Source organism: Tachypleus tridentatus, chromosome 11 (genome assembly GCF_004210375.1).
Source record: "Tachypleus tridentatus isolate NWPU-2018 chromosome 11, ASM421037v1, whole genome shotgun sequence".
Classification (NCBI taxonomy): domain Eukaryota; kingdom Metazoa; phylum Arthropoda; class Merostomata; order Xiphosura; family Limulidae; genus Tachypleus; species Tachypleus tridentatus.
The window spans coordinates 55,533,302-55,557,464 of record NC_134835.1 but is presented as its reverse complement, the minus strand read 5'-3'; the positions used below and the strand labels follow the sequence as shown (position 1 = coordinate 55,557,464).

Sequence of the window (24,163 nt, the reverse complement as noted above, 5' to 3'; positions counted from 1 at the left end):
CACCGCCAATTCTTGGGCTACTCTTTTACTAACGAATAGTGGGATTGACCGTCACATTATACGACCCCACGGCTGGGAGGGCGAGCATGTTTAGCGCGACGCGGGCGCGAACCCGCGACCCTCGGATTACGAGTCGCACGCCTTACGCGCTTGGCCATGCCAGGCCAAAGGACGGTTAGGACAGATAGCTTTCGTGTAGCTTTGCGCGAAATTGAAAATAAACGAAGAGACAATTCACAACTTTCAACTTTGATCTTGTAACTGAGATTTTGTAAAACTTGACTTTCAAACATTCCCCCAATGTGTTTTGACTAGATCTTCAAAATAGGCCTTCTATAAGTAAATTGTTTTGTAAAAGGTAGTAGACTTTCATCAAAATCTAGAAACAAATGAGGTTAATAAACAATTTTCGAAAGAAAACTTTCTATGCAAGACTTCAATCAATGACAATTGTTAGCAAGTGCCAACACAATATTTCTTGGCAGACGATCTTCGTGCTTTTATTTTGATCAACAGTGGCGTTTTTAAGTATGGGTTAAAATGGGCTCAGCTCCAGGGTTTATGGTCTTAATGGGGCCCTATTGATAATTTTATTCTACCTAAAAGTACATAGAATGTAGGGCTCACACAACCTTAAATCCGCCATTATGATCGACTTCTGACGTTGAAGTTAAAATACCCTTGAACCGTATGAGCAATTATCTTCAACAATCTTCACTGTCAAGTGCATTATATTTATACCTTCAAGCACAACTCTTCTGTTGAATACATTGTATAATTCGATTAACAAAAACAGTGATTTATACAAATACCAATGCATTACCCTTTACTATACTGTCTTTAAATCTTAAATCACAATTCTTACTTAAACGAGGTGTATTTCCATCCTAATCTTTGCATAATTTCCAAATCATATCACTGGAACGATTGCTTGAAAGCATATCTTTAATGGAATACAATGTTAATGTCTTCAGTGAGAAGTTGTTTGCGCGTGAACTAATAGAGTATTAGACATTCACAAGAACTGTCACTCATAGGTGGCTCTGCATGACTGACATGAATGTTTCACAGTAACTATGTAATAAAATGTGAGGAGTTTTCGGTTTCTTGTTATGGAAACTATGTTCGAGGTAATGGTGTGAAATACAGAGAATGCAAAAGTTACAGTCGTAACCGTTATTAACATAATGGTCATTTATGGTTAACATCACTGTGATAATTATTGTAATTTGTGTAGAAAATTAATATATAGTGAAACGTAACAGGCTAGTTTTAGAAAAAAATATCCAAATATATTTTTTAAAGTGTTGTATAGCCCATCAAAAACGACAGAGTAACTACTACAATCCCAACCCATAGAGTACCTTAACCTCACATTTCAGAGCTAACTGAAACAAAAACAAAGAGAAAGAATACTGCAGTCGAAGTAGTCAAACGTCGGTAACTTCCTTTATGAGTCAATCAGAATTAAGATCATTCATGAAATAAATACGAAGCGTAATCTTAGAATAATTATAGGTAAAAATCAGTTATACTAACAAACTCTAATGTTTAGAAGAATCAATGCGTTTCAGTAACACTACGTTCCAGCAATGGCTTTCGTGCCATGTTGCTCAGCAACAAAAGTATTGGCTAATATTGTTGTCAATTTTGGACACAAAGCTCTAAAATATTTGTTGATTTGTTAATTTATTTTCTGTTAATTAACGAGGTTTGTCTTTTATGTAAAACGTTAATAATATAACAGAAAATAGTTTAATTTAGAAATTATTTATGTGGAAAACTGAATCGATATTTTTACTTTCATAATAAATTTTATGCATTGGCTCTAGGCTATATAAATCAACACTACGTCTTAATTTTAGGAAAATTATACTAACAATTACTACATTCATGAGGTTTCACGCACACACAATTCCAAGGTTCCCTTGCACCCTCGTCGTTATATTTATAATGGACACACAGTAATAAAGCTAATCGACTTAGATAAATGCATTTTGGCTTTTATTATTCCTCCTATTTCGAGAAATCAAGTGTGACTTGACGTGATACACAATGACTCTTATATAAGTAGATATTAAAACACATTAACTTTGTACATTGACTGCCCAAAGTTAGCCATACCAGACCTTGAGCATTTCTAATGCTATCTTAAAAATGACTACAAAAATAATGCTCACCACTTCATCGCTTATTTCCCAAGAACACAAAAGCCATACAACTCTTTGTTGCTACAATAAATATGCTATATTATAATATATGTATATTCTCAGCAAAAACTCGTGTTTTTAGATGTTATATAAGTCTAACCAACAAAAGATTTGTGATATTGTTGCAAACATATGTTTTTGTGTGTCCTGTATATAAGAAAAGTTTGTTTCGTCATAGTGCACGGACGTTTTGTGTACGGTTGTCTTTGTCTAGCAGTGAATAGCCGAAAACATCACGCAAACAGCCCATCTGTAAGCACGTAATATAGTATATCAAGATATCTGTAAGCTTAGTTTGGCTTTCATGCAGAAAAGAAGAGAATTATCACTACTTACCTCTTCTCACACTACAATATTTGGTTGTGTCTGCATTGTATGCACAAGATACGTCATGCACTTTATTATTCGCATGTACTGTATTTCTTCTCACATTTCAGTAAGTTGACTTTAATCATGTGACAATCCTTATTTCCAATTTGCCAAGTGCCAACATAGACTGGTCGAAAAAGCACTAAATATTTAAAAGATAATATGCAATTAGTTGAAAGTATATATATATATATATATATTAAAGAGAATGCTAATAATAGGAATTCAGTAAAATTAAACAAAATTGAAAGGAAAGACTGCTTTAAAAACAGTTTGTTATAATCAATAAATAGCCAAAACAAAAATGAAAAATGCTGCAGTAATTAAAAGCATCCCAGAGTACAGGCTATAATGTGGGAAAAAGAATGTACCCTAGGGTTTGAAGGTGACGGCGGAATTGGGGCCCACATTGCGGTGGGGATACACTGTCTATCAATCTTAACCTCTATTTGCCAGTCTCAAGTCTCACATAAAGAAATAAAATTAATTAAAGGAATAGATAAAATAATAGGAATTAGACATAGAAGAGCGAGATGTGGGTGCTCAAACTCACAACGTCCCACATCTCTATCACCTTTCACTGCCTGCAGACACTTGTTGGAAGGTGACTATTCTCCAAAGAAGAAGGGAAAATACCATAAATACGTCAGAACATGTCTTTAAAGTAAGAATTACTGAGATTCACATGTTTTATTCTCCGCTATCTCCACTATATTTATGCAAATTTTTAACTGTTGTCTGTAGTGTTCATGTGTCAGTTATATTGGAATTGATATCAGTAAATATAGAAATAAACCAGTATGACACATCAACGTATGTATATAGGCATACCTTACAATCCCGCATATGGATGTGTATGCTTAATCCATTAGGTTCTTTTACTTGTGTACCTGAGATACAAACTAGAAGGAATAAAAAAAGGTACAAGGAACAATAATTTAAGCATATGGTTTAAATAACCATAATAACTGTTATCACAACAAACCAAACTGTTATCAACAAACCTTCCTCAGTAGACGTGATCAGACTAGTCATGGAATGGATTCGACGATATACGTGGACAATTTAGATGACACGTACGCAGATAATGCAAGGGAATACGGTGTTTCAATGAATAGTCATGTCTGGTAACTTGTTGATCTAGATTTTGTATTTATTTGTCACATGATACTTAAAAGTGTGTTTGTATTAACTAGTTATAAGTGTATACTTAGTCAGTAGATAATTTTAAGCACAAGGTTTTAACTCTATATTCTACATTAATATCAATCAGAAAAAATACTTATTTTTTATTTAGTTACATTTTTAAAAATTCAAGCCAAAAGATTATTTCACATATGACTAGTACTTTATATTTCATGTTTGTTTACTTGTAATTAAGCACAATACCATACAATGGGTTATCTGTACTCTATCCTCCATAGGTCTCAAACCCAATTTTAATTGATGGAAATCAGCAAACATACGCTGTATCATTGGAAAACATATACTATATAATACCGAATATTTCACTGCTTAATATTTTCTTTCTTAAAACGTATTGTTTTAACAGATGTATGTCACCCATAACAAAACACTGGACTTCTTTTACATCTTTGAAGGCCGATATAGGACTTCATTTGATAATAATTTAAATGAAATCAACGATAAGAACTTTATTACTCTAAACTCCAAATTGGGATTTTCTTTAAGCGAGCGACTTTTTGTTATCCTTATCCTACATACTTCTTTTGTTCTGCACGGTTAGTAGTGCAAAGACGAAACACAGAGTAGCGAAGAAATAAATCAAGTTTTTTTAGTATCGAAAATTTTATTAACTTTAGATTTCTGTGTCTTTGTCAACAGTTTTATCTTTCAATAATTTTAACCTTTTTTTTTTTCTCAATGATTTAATTCAACAAAGTTATCGAATGAGATCGTAATTTCCATATAGATTAGGAAACGTTGGAGTTAAGTCATGAGGGATACTGGTTTTTGAAAACTGTCCAATTAGTAAAAGAACATATTGGATACTGTTATTTTAGATTTATTACTAACTTCTAGTAGAGAAAAACTTCATAAGGTGGAGACTGGGAAACATCTGGGTGTTAATGATTATTGCTTAACTAGGTTTGGGATTTTGCTGCATATAAAGATATTAAATAACAGGAATTTTATAAATGTAAAAAAGAAAATATTTTGGAAGTATTTCCCACAAGTTTTCTGTTGTGAATTGAGAAACCTAGAATATACTGTTCAAATGCAAAAATTATTTTAAATAATATTTTAAATATTGAACAGAAATATGTTTAGTTCCCCTGTCACTCAAAGGTGAGTCTAAGAGTTGATAAAATTAAAACTCGGGTTGCTAGGTACGTGGTGGACACGCTGGAAATAGCCCATTGCTTACGCAGTTTTGCACTTAAAAACAAAGCGTACAAACAAAGATATGTTCTTTACGAAAAAAGAAAAATGTAGCTGCAAATAAAGGCTATATTCAATTCAATCATTAAGGGTATATCTTTTAAAATTTACTTCTAAGATGGTAAGTTTACATTAATATAGAAATTCAAGGTAGATGGTCAAAAGGAAAGTTAAGACAATTGAAATGGGCATATGATAATAAGAATGGTTGAAGATATAAAAATTAATAGTAAGAATTTTTTTAAATGCTTTAAAGGTAAACAAAAGATTTAGATGGCAACAAATATGATGCAGGAAGGCTCATATCTAATGATTGTGGGATGGATTTTATTAAATTTGTTTCGATAAAGATTCATGCAATAGACCTCTTCCTAATAAGTTGCTAGATAGAACAAGGTCCGAAAAATATGATCGCTTTAACTCTGAGCTTCTTAAAAAAAATAACTTCGGTGAAGATATTATGGCTTTCATTGTCACTGTCTCAGGAAAGGATGGTGCTGCATTACACAAGGATTTGAATTACTCGGTAAGCCAGACGAATAAATGGTAGATTACATTTAATTATAATAGATAAGCGGTATTCTACATGAGAAATTATGATTTGTATTGCAAGTATAATTTTGATGGAAATAACTTTAAAAGTGTTTGACAAGTCATTCAAGCACTGCATGGTGCAAACGGCAGGGAAAAGAGGATTTTGTATTCTATCTGTAGAAATGTTGAATAAACGTTTAAAGAAGTTTTAATGTGACTGTAATGGTCGTTAGTTAGGCTATTTTCACTATTGAGCTCCTTACATTAGGAAGGACATTTAATTGTTTGAAAGTTCTCAGAAGAAAGCTACAAGTATGATACCTAGAATTAAACGATTTTCATGCGAGGATAGGTAAGACATCTCAAATGGTTTTTCTCTTGAAATCAAAAACGTTAGGGAGGATTTGATTGAGGTGCTTAAGGTCTTTAATGGAATTGACAGTATTTATGCATCGTCTACTTTGTACTTAATGGTTAGAATGGGAGAACTATGGATCACAAATATAAATTTTGGTATGGTAAGAATTATCTTCCGAAAAGATAGTTTTATATTTCTACAAGATGATTGGCTTTTGAAATAAGTTGCCTTCAGATGTGGTAGTAGCAGTGACTTCAAGGAAGTATACGGGAAGGAATGATAAATATTTGAATGATAATGGCGAGTTTTAATATTGGTTTTAAAATTAGTGGATTCAGTGGCACAGATGAACCAACGGATCACTTATTCTTAAGTTATCCTTTCGAAGTTTTGTAAAATATGCAATGCTTAGAGTTAAAAAGCAAATATTATTTTCATTGTTTTTAATTGAGTATATAACAACTAACTGTTTGGTTAATAACGTAAACAGACGATTTTAACGTTTTCTTTATAATTCACCGAAAAAGGTAGTAAATGATGTTATTATTATTTTTCAGCTACGATATGTGTTTTGACCTAATTTATTTTTGTAAAGTAATGTCTTCTCCCTACAACAACTTATTTACGTGTTACGTCAACAAACATAATTAAAGAAACTGGAAAAACCCGAAGGTTGTTATGTTTTTCATGTCATTAGTATTATCGTGTCTGTAACTTATATCTTTATTTTTTTCTTTTAATTTTCTGGTTTTATATGCTTACTTACATCCCTATTGGTTAATATCTACGGATCACTATTATTAACTGTTTGCAAATTATCGGGTATAAAATATCTTCCTTACATTCTATAAATTTTCATAACTGAAACTTAAATATAAACATGAGCAAACGTGAAAACAATCGTAATCTTTATTAGAAATGTGATCCGTTCCTTTGAAAGAAAGCGTGTTTGTTTTTGAATTTCGCGCAAAGCTACATGAGTGTATTTGCGTTAACCGTCCCTAATTTAGTAGTGTAAGACTAGAGGTAAGACAGCTAGTCATCACGACTCACCGCCAACTCTTGGACTACTCTTTTACCAACGAATAGTAGGATTGACCGTAACATTATAACTTCTTCACTGCTGAGAGGATGAGCATCTTTGATGAGACGGGGATTTGAACCCGCGACTATCTGATTACGAGTCGAGCTTCCTAAACACTTGGTTATGCTGGACTTAGAAAGAATATTAGTGAGAAACTTCCTAGGCGATATCATAAAAAAAATAATTTGGTGGGAAAATATAAGTCAAACAGAATTATGTTTTCTTAATATTTAAACTCAGAATCTTTCCAGAGCCAGTTCAAAAGCCTAAAGCTAAGAACGACCGTACATCGTATGTCTAAAAGGAATTCAAATGTTAAATAAGCTTTAATAATAATGTTAGTAAAATGCAGAATTGTTTACATTTTTACATGAAGAGTGTAAATATCTCATATCGTTGTAGAAAAATTATTTTGTATGTATAGTTTATAACGTCACGTGATATCCACAAGCGGAAAAACGCTGTGATGAAACAGAGTGTATCAGGGTTACATTTCGTAGATAGATGCCAGGAAAATGTATCGCTTTTGGATAGATTGTTTACAATAGCCTTTTCGATGCAAAACATTCATATATTTATATTAATATCATAAAGATCAGAAATAATTTCCCATAAAAATGGCCCCATTCTACTTAAAAAGGTTGTAAAGTAAAGAAATATGAGTAAAATTTGATGTGCTAGGACCATCTGCATGTAAAAAGTAATACTGTCCTCATCCGTTGTAAGCAAAGTGCGGAATTTTGAAAAAGGTGCGAATACATAAATAAAAATGTCAGTTGTTATAGGTTCATGTGTCCCAGACAACATTTCTCAACATACTGAAAAAAGATCTATTGGTAAAGTGGCACAACTCACTTGTAGAGAGGTTGCTTCCAAAAATATTGACTTAATAGTTGCATATCTAAAGTAGTTGTAGAATGAATGGATATTTATATTATTCCGTGCGAAGACATACTATTCACGTAACCAGACATAGTGGCTACTTATTTCAGTTTGTCTGGACTTTTAAAACTAGCTCGGAAACTATTATTAACATACACGAAATGGATTATTGAAACGAACACAGAATATAGTAGTTTTTAGAATGAGCCATCACTGGGCTGGCTATCTGTTGTGTCTACGGAAGGGAAACATATCACAGATTTCAGCGTTGTAAGTCCGTGAGCTTACCACTGTCCCCCAAGGGGAAGAATGGAACAAGTAGATAAAAAAAAGTTTATTTTGCAAATAGAAACCTTACAACGGAATCATTTGCAGAGCTATTGCCAAAATATACAGCTGTCAGATACAGCATGATAGTGCATAGTGACATGATCTATAACGACGTGGTGAAACTTCAAAAATCACTCTGATATTTCATTAAAAATAAATCAACACAGAAGCTGAAATATTTCACTTATGATTACAACTCGTTAACTCCATAAGTTTGTCATTCTCAGAGCCACAGAAATATCCCTCAGTGCATTTAGATTCTTGATAGCCTACAGACAAACCCTGGAGATGTATCGACATGTCTACGGACATAAAACTCTAAAAGCTGGTTTTCAATATTCGCGGTGGGCAGAACACAGATAGTTCATTGTATAGCTTCGTGCTTGATTACAAACAAACCTGCCTGAAACCTAAGCGAGACCCGGCATGGCCAGGTGAGTTAAGGCATTCGACTCGTAATCCGACGGTCGCGGGTTCGAATCTAGGTCGCACCAAACATACTCGCCCTTTCATTCGTGGGGCGTTATAATGTGACGGTCAATCGTTAGTAAAAGAGTAGCCCAAGAGTTGACGGTGGGTGGTAATGACTAGCTGCCTTCCCTCTAGCCTTACACTGTTAAATTAGGGACGGCTAGTACAGATAGCCCTCGAGTAGCTTTGTGCGAAATTCAAAAACAAAAAAACTAACTAAAACCTAAGCAAGACTAGCTTTAACACTTCACAGATAAAGTCTCGAGCTCCTTTGGTGACCTGAAAGTTATAAACAAACTTTATGTCTTTAGCTACATCAGGATTAATTATATGGATTTCATATTTTAAACCTATTTCCAATTTAGTAAATGTACTGAATAAACATATAAAAACTCAATTGATTAATAATCTGGGACTAAAGTTTCTGTATTTTACCAGGACACACATTATCAGTATAAATAAACTAACTCGAATTGGAAAATGACGGTGAATTATTACACATTGTTTATATTGTTACAAGGACAAAAACTGAAATGTGTAGGTAATAGATCTTTAATATTTTCAGCTTTCAGATATATGGATCGAATTACACTAAATACGTTAAACAAAGTATGGGAAAGAGCATTGTTTTATATTTAACTACTTTAATATAATTACACTAAACCGAACAAAGATAAAATTTTTGTTATCACCTACTGTACATTTTGAAACACCATGGTCCGGCAAGGTCAGGTGGTTAAGGTACTCGACTCGTAATCTGAGGGTTGCGGGCTCGAATCTCCGTCACACCAAACATGCTCTCCCTTTCAGCCGTGAGGTCATGATAAAGTTACGGGCAATCACACTATTAGTTAGTTAAAGAGTAGTTCTAGTGTTGGCAATAGTTGGTGATGACTAGCTGCTTTTCCTCTAGTCTTACACTCCTAAATTAGGGACGGCTAGCGTAGATAGCTCTCGTGTAGCCTTGCGCGAAATTCAAAACAAACCAATCGAAACAGCATACATTGTTCTGTATCTCATTATTTTTTCAGAATTATTATTCACAGTCGAGTTGGGAAGTCGTAATAAAAAATGACTATTAGTAAATACTTGCGACAATACACCTCTACGTTGAGTCGGATAATGGCATCTGTATTTTCTAAGTTTTGTTCAATCGATCGCCTTCTATTAATATTATCTGTGTATTTTTGTGTAATTAAAGTAAAAGTGGTTATATAATTATTTAAACAACCTTAATTTGTTTTCAAACTTCTGATTTATTCTCTTTAAAATAATAATACGCTTAGAATTAAACCATTGTAAATCGAAATCGTAATTAATTCGATATATACAATACTTCGCAGACAGTAGAAAGAAAACCACTGTTAAGGAACTCAAGAAAACATGGATTGCCTGGGTAAACGTTTATAATGATACAATCTGTGAGCACTGATATTGACTGATTAACAAAGTTCTATGGGTTTTAAAGCAGATAAAATTATTTTTGGTTTGATATGTGTTTACAGAAAAAAATAAGAATTAAATTTATAGAATTACTCATATTTTGACAGTGAACAAAACATTGTTTTTAGATTTTGTTAAAAGCGTATTTTAATAATGAACTAAATAAATATTTTATATGAAATAATATCAGTTTTTCTTTAAGCACTACAGTGACTAGTAACGAAGTTCTGCAGCTTTTGTTAATTGAAAATCCAATTGATTCAACAAAAGAAAAATAGTCCTTATCCAATTTTTGTTCCTCTAAACAAAATTAGAGCGTGTGTGTTTGTGTTTTCTTATAACAAAGACACATCGGAGCTATCTGCTGAGCCCACCGACGGGAATCGAACCCCATGATCCTAGCGATGTAAATCCGTAGACTTACCGCTATATTAGCGGGGAGCAAAATTAAAACATCCTGAACACTTTTGTGTTTCAACTTTATTCATAAGTTCTATTCTTTTCCAAACTTAGTTGTCTTTTCCTTATATTAAAAAGATAAAAACATAAAATACCACAGAAATAAGATTATCAAACAAAGAAAACCATTTTAATTGTAAAGTGTTGTTTTTGCAATTTCGATGAATAAAAATGCATAAGTTCCCTAAAGGGTAGACAGAAAATATAAATAACTAGAAGGGCACTCAGTGAAACCAAAACCTCCAGCGTTGGTCATATTCGGCTCTCGAAAAATATGAAAATCTGTCCGTATGTACGTTGTTATCAACGGATATAGATGGATAACCATAATTGCACACTGATACCGCAGTTTTCATTTTAACAAGGTTTTGCAAAGACAGTAATGGAAATGTGAGAGCTAAATGTTTTTACTGTACTGTGTATGAACGTTGGACTTGACCACCATTTTGAAGCAGACCGAATACTTGAAACTTCGTTGGAGCAACGTTGGTAGACTTAAGTAGTATATCATGGAATGAAATATAGATTACCCATTCTTTTGGCCATCTTTCTCATAAAAACAAATGAGTTTACACCTTGAATCTCATCAATGACTGGATTACAAGCCTTTTAAGTTTCCATTTTTTTTTTATTATAACTATGAAATTTGCCTAACTTTATTGCAATTACCTTTTCTTTTTTTCTTTTATCTTTGGTGTTTGGTAACACTAGCATTTACTAGGTATATAGAGATATTGTTTCGACTTTAGTTAAGGTATAATTTGGAAGACTGTTAATTAATGTCCTAAACGCTTTGAAGAAGGAATCCCAATTAGAGTGTTGTGTACTTTGGTTGTACAGTGTTCAGCAATGTCGCTATACGAATATCCTTATTTGGGAATAGTTGTGACATTTTGTTTCAATCACAAACATTTATGTTGGCGTTGTAATACTAAAAGTTGAAAGTTCACCTAACACAAATATATAGTCACTAAACATATCACCATTTGCAGCACTGTAAGCACGTACGACGACGTACTATTGCATCACCAAATAACATCACACTTTATCAAGTATCATTAATTTTATATATAAAATGATGACGAATAAATAAGAGTGATAAAAGTTAGCAGATAAAGTATTTACAGAGTAGGATAACATACAAGCTCATAGAGGGATTAAACTTAATAACTGCTTCGATAGTTTCAACGAAAAATATTATTAATGAGATTGAAATAAGGACTTAATTTAAAAAAATAACCAATTTAGCAATTGTATACCACTATTGTGAAAAGCGTGCCGAATTATATACTGTCTATGAAGTAGTTACTTTTAAAGAACATTTCTACTCTATAATAAAAGAAATATAATTGTTATCTTTAAACTAAGAAATGCATCCATAAAATTCACACTATGCCCCCCGCTAGTACAGGTATGTCTACGGATTTACAACGCTAAAATCAGGGGTTCGCTTCCCCTCGGTGGGCTCAGCAGATAGCTCAATGTGGCTCTGCCCTAAAAAAACTCACAAACATAAAATTCACACTATATTTGGCTAGAATTAATTTTATTTTGTAAAATATTTTCTTTCATCAGGAAATATACATTCCTTATATTTTGTAATCAACTAACAGTAATTGTACGGAAGCCCGTATATCTGAAATTATCATTCCTTAAAACCTGCTCATTGAAAATGAAATAAATTTTACCAAAGCCAAATTGAGAATTCTAATAAAAGATTTGACATAGTACAGGATGATTCAAACTCTGCCACAGAAGTTGTTAGATATTCTTTCCATCAGCCTCAAGTAACACATTAATTTAACTTTCAGATGAAGAAAAACAACAACAAACATTATTTCCCTGGATATATAGTGTGTGGTTTTCTTCGCTGTATATTATACACTGGCACATACATTTTATTGAATCATTAATCCATTATTAGTAAAAGATAACGAAAGACGAAATACTAAAGTAATTCTAATTCCCTAAAAAAAAGAGCTTTAAGTGTACAATATAATATAGTTTAAACAATTTTAAAGATATAATCATTTTAATCCTTGTACAAATAAATGATACTTTCTATTAATTTATTAATAAGAGTAGATAATGATAGCTCATTATATTCAGCAGATAGTTCGATGCGACTTTGCTATAAGAAAAAAACAACATATAACTCATTATACATCTTATATACATTTAATTTAAACCGTTTTCTTATTTCTTTTCCATAATCTCTGTATGCAAATTATACGGGACTGCTTCAGTTACATTAAAAACAATTATGAATAAACAAATCGATAAACCATGTAACTGCCATAGTCGGTGTAAAGTCGAGGCTGAAGCGCATACTAGAGAAATATATTTCATATTGTTTGGTGTTTAATGGGTAGGTAACTTTCCAATGCGAGGATATCCATTGCAATAAATAGCATTAACAAACAAAAGGAACGTGGATCAACATAGGCCAACAGCTACATTAAGATCCTCAAGAAAGAGACCTGTAACAAGCAGAATAAACAAAATGAGACATTTGTGAGAGCCCATATACACAAAGATCAGTGGCAAAAGTCCATCACATGCCCGAGACAACAGTTTGCAACATAATCTCCTTCTGAAAATGAGGCCAATAGGGTGTGCCTCATCAGCGTAAGGCTAGCTTCCAGTAATACCTTTGGTTCAATCGTTGAATGCTCCACTCAACTGGAAATTAAACGAAAAATTATATACTACATACCAACTATATCACTAGATGCAGTGTCTATTGATTTGTGTACGATAAAATTTTGAAACGAGCGCTGGGTATTTGTCGTCCTAATATTCTAGATGGATTATAGAAAGACTAAACGTAGGAGAAATATCCTTTCTACATGGTAACCTTACGACTTGGAATTTTTCTAATGGAAACTATACTGTAGTTTTGTTATCTGACATAAACTTGGGTATAACCAGATGTGGCGATTGGACAGAAAGGTGATAAAGTTCTAAAGTTGTTTTAATATAATCTCTCAACAGAAGCTCAACAGTATTAGACTGTCAATTTAGTTCCGGATTTAGATTTTTAATGACTAGTGCCTCTTTGATTCATAATAACTAATCATTTTCTGGAGTTTTAATAATTTAGAATTATTTAATGTTATAAGAATGTCACTATAAAAATGATACATGGTTTAGGATAGTTGATACTTCCAAATGCTTCGGTAAACTATGTTTCTTGACTTTATATGCCCGTCTTCTTGTATTAGGTCCTATGTAAACCTTTGAACACTCAAGTCATATACACGTGTAGATGACGATCGAGCGATTAAGTTTGCCCATTTTGTGTTTAAACACAAAATAGTTCCTCATTCTGTCGATAAATTTAATATATATCATGTGAGTAAAAATTGCACACTAATGTCCTTATATGTTTCATTACTTACCAGGGATGTTTACGGAGTAGTGGTAATGAAATCTGAAGAGTTTTGTTTTATATAATACGTACCTCGTCTTTAAAGGTAAAACGTTTTCTTGATGTACTCGTTCATTATGCTAGTTATTACATTCGTTGGAAGATCGTTTTTACTTAAAAAAGATTTAATGTTCTGTATTTTTTCTTAAATAATTCTGTATTACTGGTAAGGTTATGAGCTCCGTATACCTGAATTCTAACCAGCTTTTTTGTAATATCTATGGTATGAAACTATTGTACTTAAAATATGAACATGAAAACTTAAACTTATGATAAATTCTAGTTTCAAAATTTCCACTCTTATTGGTTGGGTACTCACGAACAGTACTTAAGAGTTTGTTTCTGTTTTATTCTTTTTACATGATGAACGTAATATTTTTGTTATTTATTTAAATATTCAAGAAACGTCTTTACTTGTTTTTCATTCTAAAATTTTTGACCTATATATATTTTTTGTAACAGTGGCTAAAATTCTTAAGGACATTCTTTTAATGATAATCTATTGCTAACACATAAAACACATTAGACCATACGCTAGCGCCATCTATTTGATCATATACCTTTCCATTGAACAACAAATATGATCATTAAGTTGCTATTTCACATAGTTTATGAAATATCTCTTTGAGTAAGCCATTAAACTACCTTTTATATTATAAATCAAGTTTAAACATAATTAATTTGTTTCATAGTAAACAGTGATTCCATATCACCGATATCAGTTATTACCTGATGATCAAATGTAGCTCAAAATGGTTATAAAATGTACATTTATTAGATTTAAGTTCCTTTAAACCAATGCTCATCAAACGTTTTGCTGTTTTACGATAATAACATCCGATGGTATATAAGTTAAGTCTCAATAAACATATCACTTTATGTATTTTTGGTAATTTGTTTGTTTGTTTGTTTGTTTTGGAATTTCGCACAAAGCTACTCGAGGGCTATCTGTGCTAGCCGTCCCTAATTTAGTAGTGTAAGACTAGAGGGAAGGCAGCTAGTCATCACCACCCACCGCCAACTCTTGGGCTACTCTTTTACCAACGAATAGTGGGATTGACCGTCACATATATACCCCCACGGCTGGGAGGGCGAGCATGTTTAGCGCGACGCGGGCGCGAACCCGCGACCCTCGGATTACGAGTCGCACGCCTTACGCGCTTGGCCATGCCAGGCCATTTTTGGTAATTGGTACAAAACAACAGAATGTGAATGAGTTGGCCTTATTTCCTTATGTTATTATCAGTTTATAAACGTCTTTTTTAACTTCAGTAAATTTCTACTCAGCTTTTGCTCTATGTTTTGTAGAATATGTTTTCTATACACCAAAACTTAGTAACATCTAACCTATATAAAATTCAGCATGTGTCACGTCACGCTTAGTTTCTCGAAATATAAGGAATCATAAACACCTAAATGTATGTACCCAAATAGAATATTTCAATTACATTTTGTTAATTACGATTTTAATGATGGATATACAAGTGGGTTGTGAGGGGAATGCCATGAAACCCTGTAAGTGTAGCGAGTGTTGGTATAAGTCTAAAGTAAAGACTTAGTGCAGAAATAAATAGTCTAGAGTTAAATGCATAAAAGTTATCATGAAACAAAATATTGATTCAATTTTAAACTTAAATAGTTTCTGAATTAAAGTATTTTTGTTATAGCATAAACTTTTTAAATTACAAGCAAACATTTTTAATCTAGAGACAGTCTAAATTTTAAAGAAATTAATTATTTTTCCAGTTTTGTTGGCTTAAACTAACAGCAATATTAGGCTATATTTTTTAGTAAGCAATATTACATAAAAGCCATTCTTGGAACATAGTATCACCAATAATTATTTTATGAATATGCTAAGAATTCATTTCATGAACAATTTAAGTCTGATTGGTTCACTAAAGAATTTACCGACGCTTAATTTTCTAGATTGCATTATTTTACATTTTTGTTGGTTAAACTGGAATTCGCGAAATTTATTGATTTTAGTTTAGGAAATACTATGTAGTGAAGGTGTTAGTACTTCCCCAGTCGTTTATAATTTTAAGAACCTTATTTGTCATCGTGTTTGTTTAGGACGGCATCTTATTTCCCTCATCAGCATTAGCGATTACAATGTCTCTGTTTTTATTTCATTTCCTCAATGCCTGTGTTTTTTTCAAACAAATATTTCATGCTTTAGTGTTAAAATTATAAACGAGTAATCCAATTGAAACCTATGTCAGAGATATTTGCACATAAATTATCAAAATCTATTTGTGCTATTAGACTACTCGCTCTATTCTTTAGGTTCTTTAACAAAAGCTCAACCATGAAGCCTCAAGTTTTTAGTGGTAAGAAGAAATTTTAATTGCCAAAACAATACCTTTTTCTATATTAATCAAAGTATACACTGGTAGGTTTATCATGATATCATCGATAATTCCTGAAAATTATTTATTTGTTTGATTTTTATTTAATTTGATTTCTTTTAAAATTCTCAGTCTGTCTTATTCTCAACAAGAATAAGAAAGAGTAGCTCAAGAGTTGGCGGTGGGTGGTGATGACTAGCTGCCTTCCCTCTAGTCTTACACTGCTAAATTATGGACGGGTAGCACAGATAGCCCTCGAGTAGCTTTGTGCGAAATTAAAAAACAAACAAACAAACTAACCATATACTGCACGGCCCCGTATAATTCTGTACCCCTTTACACTCTCGTCCCTAAGACATGCGCTCGGCAAAGATCAGTTCGACCTAAGAATATCGAAACGTTATTCTCTACTTTATTTTAATAAAATATTTAATACCCATATCAGCCGTCTTGAGATACATTTCTAATTAATCAACTTTCCATTTAGACACGATCCAACCAGATGCAAATCACATAGCTGGTTTAAGAAAAAAAAACACCTTTAAAGTTATAACCATATTCTGTTGATTTTACATAACGTTAAATATTTTTGGCATTTACTTCCAAAAGAAACTTTATTTGTATATATATATATATATATATTACTCACATTATTGTTTTTGATTTTGAGTTATAATCTACAAGAGTAGAGTCGTGAAATTGCCCATTTCTAGTTCACTGTAAGAAACAAGTCCGTCAAAAATAGAAAAGATAAAAAAAGTTAATCAGGAAAACTTTTTTTTTCTAACGGTCTACCCTACTACTACTAACACATTCACCTACTCGTGAAAAACGAATATATCATACAAAACCAAAATCAGAAAAATCCAAAAGAAACTATCAAAATTAGCTTCTGATCTTTGAATTATTATAACGTTTACATAATTTCATTCATTAAAAAAAATCTTACCATAAAACAAATTAATATCAAACTGAAATTAAAACATCCTACTTTTTTCATATTAAGTACATATACAAGACGTTTAATACTCCTACGTTTTACAATAGTTTAAAATGATAAGTGTTTTGCTACATTAGTTTCTGGCCGCCCAGTAGCCATTTTGATGTGAAAAACACCTATTTTCAATACTCACTTAATATTACCACAGGTTTCGCATTTTCTGATGTTTCTATACATTTTGAGTTAAAACAAAGAATAGCAAAACCAAACCATCGGAACGTCATGCACATATATAAAGGATTTTAGATTTTAAACTATATAATAGACGTCCTACAAGATGTCTACTAAACATAACTTAAAGAAGCATAGTTCACTAAGGCAGTGTGGAAGCATCAAACGTAGTGCAAGATATGTTAGTTTTTAGTGACAATCCTATAGCTATTGAGCAGTTTTAAATAACATGAATTGAAAACAAAAATGTTTATGTATGAGGAGTGAAAGAGATGTTGTAGATTAGAAATCTAAATCCGGAACTAAATAGACAGTCCAATACCAGTGAGCATTTATTGAGTGTGTAATTAAACAACTACTAAGCATTTGTTAAAACATTATAAAATATCGTATTCAACCATCTGCTTACCATGATGAACTGCAAAACAATTCGATAGACAAGTAGATAGAAAGGTTAGTAGCTGCAACATTTTTGAATAAAAAGTTTTTACTCAAGGGTTCGTAATTTAAAACATGTCAATCTGTCAAGATCATTACATCGACGAGGTGGGGTTCATAAAGTTATTAAATGTTGTTTAAATTATGTCGTAGATAATACTTTTTACTAGTTTAAAGTACGACAAATAGATGATTTTTCCTGAAGGTTTTACGAATTACTTTAGTAAAAGTGTTATTTATTGAAGAGACGATGCAAGTGTATTATTAACAACAAAATCTGCATGGAAATTGAAACTAGTGAAATGTTCTCAACAAAAACTATAGTTCCATTACCATACGTGTTCTAAAACAAGAAAATAACTATTGGATTATTCTATATATCTTTTAAATTACGAAACAATGAATATTGTCTTAAAAACTATCTTTACACTTAAAAATGGCTAAGAAGTGGTGAATTTTTGTACAGTTATAAGTAAAATAAAAGCAATTTGTTAAACATTCGAGTCAAAAGTAATTTTCAGATTCGTTTGCAAATTATGAGTGTATTCTAACAAACGACATTTTTTGAAATGTTTTGGGAAGAATAGTGAGATTCGTCAAATAATTTGTGTAACGATCATTAAAAATATATGCAACAATACACAGTAACCTAATTTTAAACAAGTTAGTAACAGTGGATAACCTAAAAATGTTGAAATATTCTTTGACAATATAATAAATATCACGTATTGCCAGTGCTTTCGTAAGTATATTTTTTTTAGGTTATTGAGGAATGATTATATTAGCAAAACACTTTTTATGTGCACATGTGCTTGAACAGTAGGTTGATTTTTTTTTCTAAAGAGCGATAACAACCCTTCTTCAACCAAAGGCGCTTGTTACTAGAATGATTCTTTGCTTTCTCAGCAAGAGCTGTCAGCAAAGTTGCTTATCCAATCATCATACTCGTACTAAGTAAAATTCAGCAGATGACAGTGGAAGGCGCCATCCACAAACATTGTTTGAAGAACATACAACAAGGAAAGTGCTAAAGATAAAATAATAGATGGGCTGTAATGTCAGCTTACTGTTAAAATGATTAATTACGAAACTTTAGGGCTGTTAAGTGTTCATAATGATTTTGAATTTTATCCTGCTACTGAATTGGAGAACAAAAAGGTCGAAAAGCACTTTCATAGGTTTAAGTACTTTAACTTTTCTAGCTGTTTCGTATTTGAACACTCTAAGTACTGAACGTTACTAAATCACCTATATTTATTGCACTAGAACAATTGTAATTTATATTCTTCCTGAAAATATTGAGTTAGAAATTTCTATTTACTTAACATAAACGTATCATTATAATTATTTACTCTAAAGGCACTAAAATCCAGCTCAGTTATAAATTAACTGTTAGTTTGATAACAATTGAATTTTTTGTAATATTGCTAGGCCCGGCATGGCCAGGTGGTTAAGGCACTTGACTCGTGATTTGAGGTTCAGGGTTTTGAATCCCCGTAACACCAAATATGCTCACCCTTTCAGCCGTGAGAGCCTTATAATGTAACGGTCAATCCCACTATTCGTTGATAAAAGAGTAGCCCAAGAGTTAGCCGTGGGTGGTGATGACTAGTTGTCTTCCCTCTTGTGTTACACTGCTAAATTAAAGACGACTAGCGCAGATAACCTTCGTGTAGCTTTGCGCTAAATTAAAAACAACAAACAAACAATCTACAATTGCTACATTATATTTGTTAACAATTATTTACCTAATATCATTAGTATACGTCTTTTCACATGATAGGTAAGGTTTCAATTGGCTTTTATATTAGGAGACCTGGTTAAAAAACTAGAAAATTAACTTCTTTAGTCGTTGCCTAGTTGCAGTGTTAACTAAATTACAGTCCTTATAATCTGATGTTATATTATGGTGTTTAGATTTGAAGAACAATTTATATCTGTAGGTACTGATCAATCAACGAAAGTTATAATTTTTGAAAATATATATTTTAGTAACAATCATTTTTCACGTTAGTTTTAAAGCATCAACAAGTCGATGGTCTTAACTGGGTGTATACAAAATGGCGGACAGAAACGAGAGCTTGAATGACTAGTGTTTGACACGAAACTTAACAGATTTTCAATATAAATCTGAAAATTTTAGTTTACACATAGAAATTTAAACAAGAGCTGTAATGTTTTATTCGTTTGCAAATCCAATATTATTCTGGTTTTCGGTAGGCCTGACACGTTGATAAATGAGCACAGGTTAGAAGAAAATTTTAATATGGCTTTGGCGTGTCTAGAATTCCAGAGAACAAATCATTTGTACATGTAAGACAAGTAGAAAACATAATTCGTCAATGTTTAGTTTGTAATATATCTGAAATAGTATCACCATATGCTCGTGTCTGAGGTAAGAAATTGGAAAATTTGTATATTTATTTTCAAATATAATAGATAAGAATAAATCTTTAGGTTTAGAATATTGCGTTTATTCATTTGTTTATACATATTTATTTATCCTTTTTCTTATTTTTTTCTAATAAATCACTTCTGTAGGTAATCTCGTTGTATGGTTACGTTTAAATATATATTGATTTTTGATATATTTTCAGAATAAAAATGGCACTGACATATCCATGATTATAAATGTAATAAACAAAAAGGCTTACAGAAAATAGTCATAACTATTTAGTGGAAATAATTTTCGCAACGCCTCTATTATTAAAACAGGAGAATCAAGTAAATAGTTTTATCTGTAGCTTAATTAAGACTAACACACGCTTCCACAATGTTTGTGATAACAGTGATAAGAGTAAAAATTTTATAACAAATGACTTTATACTGGCTCAGCGAAGCACTTTTTTTCCAAGTTACGTTTTATCTGAAAGCCAGTCGCATTCGGTTACGTATGCATAGCGCTTTCATTTCAGATGCAGTTTCATCTTGTAATTTTTCTGTTTGCCATACATTTAGTGATAATCCATTATGGTCTTTTAAATCGATTTTAGAATAATGATATAATCGATAAAAGCACGTGTTTCAAAATTAACAACAGATAGATATTTTCTAATTCAATTTAAAACTATAACGATAACTTTGTACTCTTGTCATATACAATTCTAACACATAATTACAAAAATAACATTCATTATAATGAATACTAAAACTAAGAGCAATGCATTTCGAGATTATTAAACATATTTTGTATTTCACATTTATGAAAATAACATAAAAAATCATTGATATTATATTCAGTAATACTATTAGTATATGGTGTCACAGTCTAATGAATCTAGCATCCTAGCCTTAATTAAATCGACTTTTAATTTCTGTGTCACATCCAATAATATCTATTTAACTTTGTACAGAATCAATAAGTTTCATACAACAATAGAACTCATATGTAATTTCTGGTTTAAAAGGGAGCGCAATCGATCAAATCAAACCTCATTATATTCTCAGTGGTAGATGAAGCTGAGTTCATACACACTGTTAGGGCTTATACATAAGAATAAATATTTTTCGTCCTAAGAAGTGTGCATTCGGTAAAATAGCTTCTTTCTTTTAATTGCATATGTAACTGTTAAAAGTAAGAATAATCAAATATGGATTCAAACTTACAATATGTACTGCAGATAGATTTGTTCAATGAGCTAAATTTTTAATCACGGGTCATAGAAGTAGAAAGAAATATTCACTGTTGTGTTTAAGTTGTATGAAACGTTTATTGGTTTCATTATAGAGGTTGGACTACCACTTTTGATTTCTTTTAGGCTTCCAAAAACAATTGAAACATATGACTTTTATTTTCATTACAAATAATGGACATGAAAAGAAAAACTTTGATATTACATGTATATAAAATGAATATTTTCAATGTTCTGAATTATATAACATCTATATCATAAACATTCGATCATAGAAATATCAGATTACGTATATCCTGAAGAAATGGTTTATCGCGCTCGACTCGTAATGTGAGGGTCGCGGTTTGGAATCCCCGTAATACCAAAAATGATCGCTCTTTCAGCCGAGGGGGCGTTTAAGTTATGATCAATCTCACTGTTCGCTGGTAAAGAGAGAAGCCTAAGAGTTGGTGATAAGTGGTAATGATTAGCTTCCCTCTAGTCTTACATTTCTAAATTAGAGACCGCTAGCGCTGATAACCCTTGTGTAGCTTTGCGCGAAATTCAACAAAAACAAACAAATAAGTATTGGTTGGTAAGTAAAAAATATTCATGAATTTTCTAAATATTCATATTATAGTGACTATTTTAACTTTACAGTCTCAGGTTGCTGAAGGAAAGTGCAAAATAATATACATATATAATTGGCCAGAAATATCGGCCAAACACTATATGCGTGTTCCCAAGTGACAAAGCGGTATACCTGCGGACTCGCACCGCTAAAAACAGAGCACAGAAAGCCCATTCTGTAGGTTTGTTTTTCATTCAAAACAATTGTTTGTTTGTTTGTTGAATTTCGCATAAAGCTACTCGAGGGCTATCTGTGCTAGCCGTCCTTAATTTAGTAGTGTAAGACTAGAGGGAAGGCACCTAGTCATAACCACCCACCGCCAACTCTTGGGCTACTCTTTTACCAACAAACAGTGGGATTGACAGTCACATTATAACACCCCCACGGCTGAAAGGGCGAGCATGTTTGGCGCGACGGGGATGGGAACCTGCGACTCTCAGATTACCAGTCGCACGCTTTAACACGCTTGGCCATGCCGGGCCTCATTCAAAACAAACCACACCAATCTTTCTGCATTACTTTATTATCTAGAAATAAAGTTCTTTCTAATTGAAAATGCCTTAAAACAATAATTACATCTTTAATTATTTTAATAGAATATTTTTGTGACTCAATTGGTATACCATTAATTATATTGATAAAATATTTTTACGCAAATTACGACACATTTTAGAAAAGTATAAAACATAAATTGAGCTGTGATTTAGTTTGATGCAAGCTAACCATGTTTAATAACAATTGAATTTCATCATCTATTGTTATGTTATACTTGTTAACACAGAAACGATATATATATGTACCTTACTTCTAATTATTTAACTAATTAGAGCAGAAAACACAGAGAGTGTGTTTGTGTGTCGTGTGTGTTTTTCTTACAGCTAAACCACATCGTGCTATCTCCTGTGTCCACCGAGGGGCATCGAAACCCTGAGTTTAGTGCTGTAAATTTGAAAACTCACCTGTGTCTCAATAGTGGATAAACAAAGAGAGCGGAGTGGATATACTTTCGACTTTAACTGGGTATGTAATATATTAGAACATCATATATATCGTCGCATGCAATTAAAGAAAAAATATAAATTGGCTGCGTAACTTATTCATTGTTGTGTTTAAATTATTTTAAAATACATTAACCTCCCAGTAGCACAACTATATGTCTGCAGACCCACACCGCTAAAAATCCGGGTTTCGATACCGGTGGTTGGCAGAATACAGATAGCCCATTGTGTAGCTTTGTGCTTAATTCAAATTAAAAGTAAAATACATTTTATTTTAAAAATTAAACTAAAATTAACATTATAAAAATTATTAGATATTATTAATAGCATTTCAAAATTAAAATTATATATTTTTTATAAAAAAACACAATAAGATAATAAAAATAATTTTCATGAGAATCAACTGCAATATTTTATTATAAAAGAATAAAATTAGATATCTTGTTTGTAAAATTTTATTATTTATTAATCGAGCGATGGATACTCGTCGTATTTAAACATGAGTAAACCTCAGATTCTTTATTGGGTCACAATATACGAACAAATATAAGATCAGAGTATGAGCAAAAATCTTAAAGAAAAATGTTATTACCAGCGTTGTTAAATTTGAAACAAATTTCCCTGTGTTAGTCACAGGGAAAAAAAGTTTTTAACTTCTAGACGATAAGAAATAACAGAAAATTACGTCTGAAAACAAATATACTATTGTGTATTGTGAGAATTAATCGCTCTCTGGAAGAACGATGTTTCAGGTCCTCTGCCACCACTGATAATACATCCTCCGTCGTCAGTTTTATTCGATCTAATAACTACGGTTAGACACAATTGCCCGATATCACAATTTCTTTTTTACAAGTTTCTGTTAAGAATGACAAAGTAACCATTAGCCTAGTCATCTTGAAAAACTTTCCACAGGCTTTCCATTTAGCGCGGAGAAGCACAATCTGGTAAGATATTTGTTGATTTTGAGATGTGACAATAAACGATGGA

At 32.0% G+C, this 24,163-nt stretch overlaps 1 protein-coding gene across 1 annotated transcript in view; it reads right to left on the bottom strand.

The window, feature by feature from the left end:
• LOC143232190 (protein turtle homolog B-like) overlaps nt 1–24,163 on the bottom strand; it is a 195,227-nt gene that overhangs the window by 92,837 nt on the left and 78,227 nt on the right. Inside the window, exon 2 of the mRNA XM_076467322.1 lies at nt 2,547–2,721. The gene's annotated coding sequence lies outside the window, so the exon portion shown is untranslated. The remainder of the gene's footprint in view (nt 1–2,546; nt 2,722–24,163) is intronic.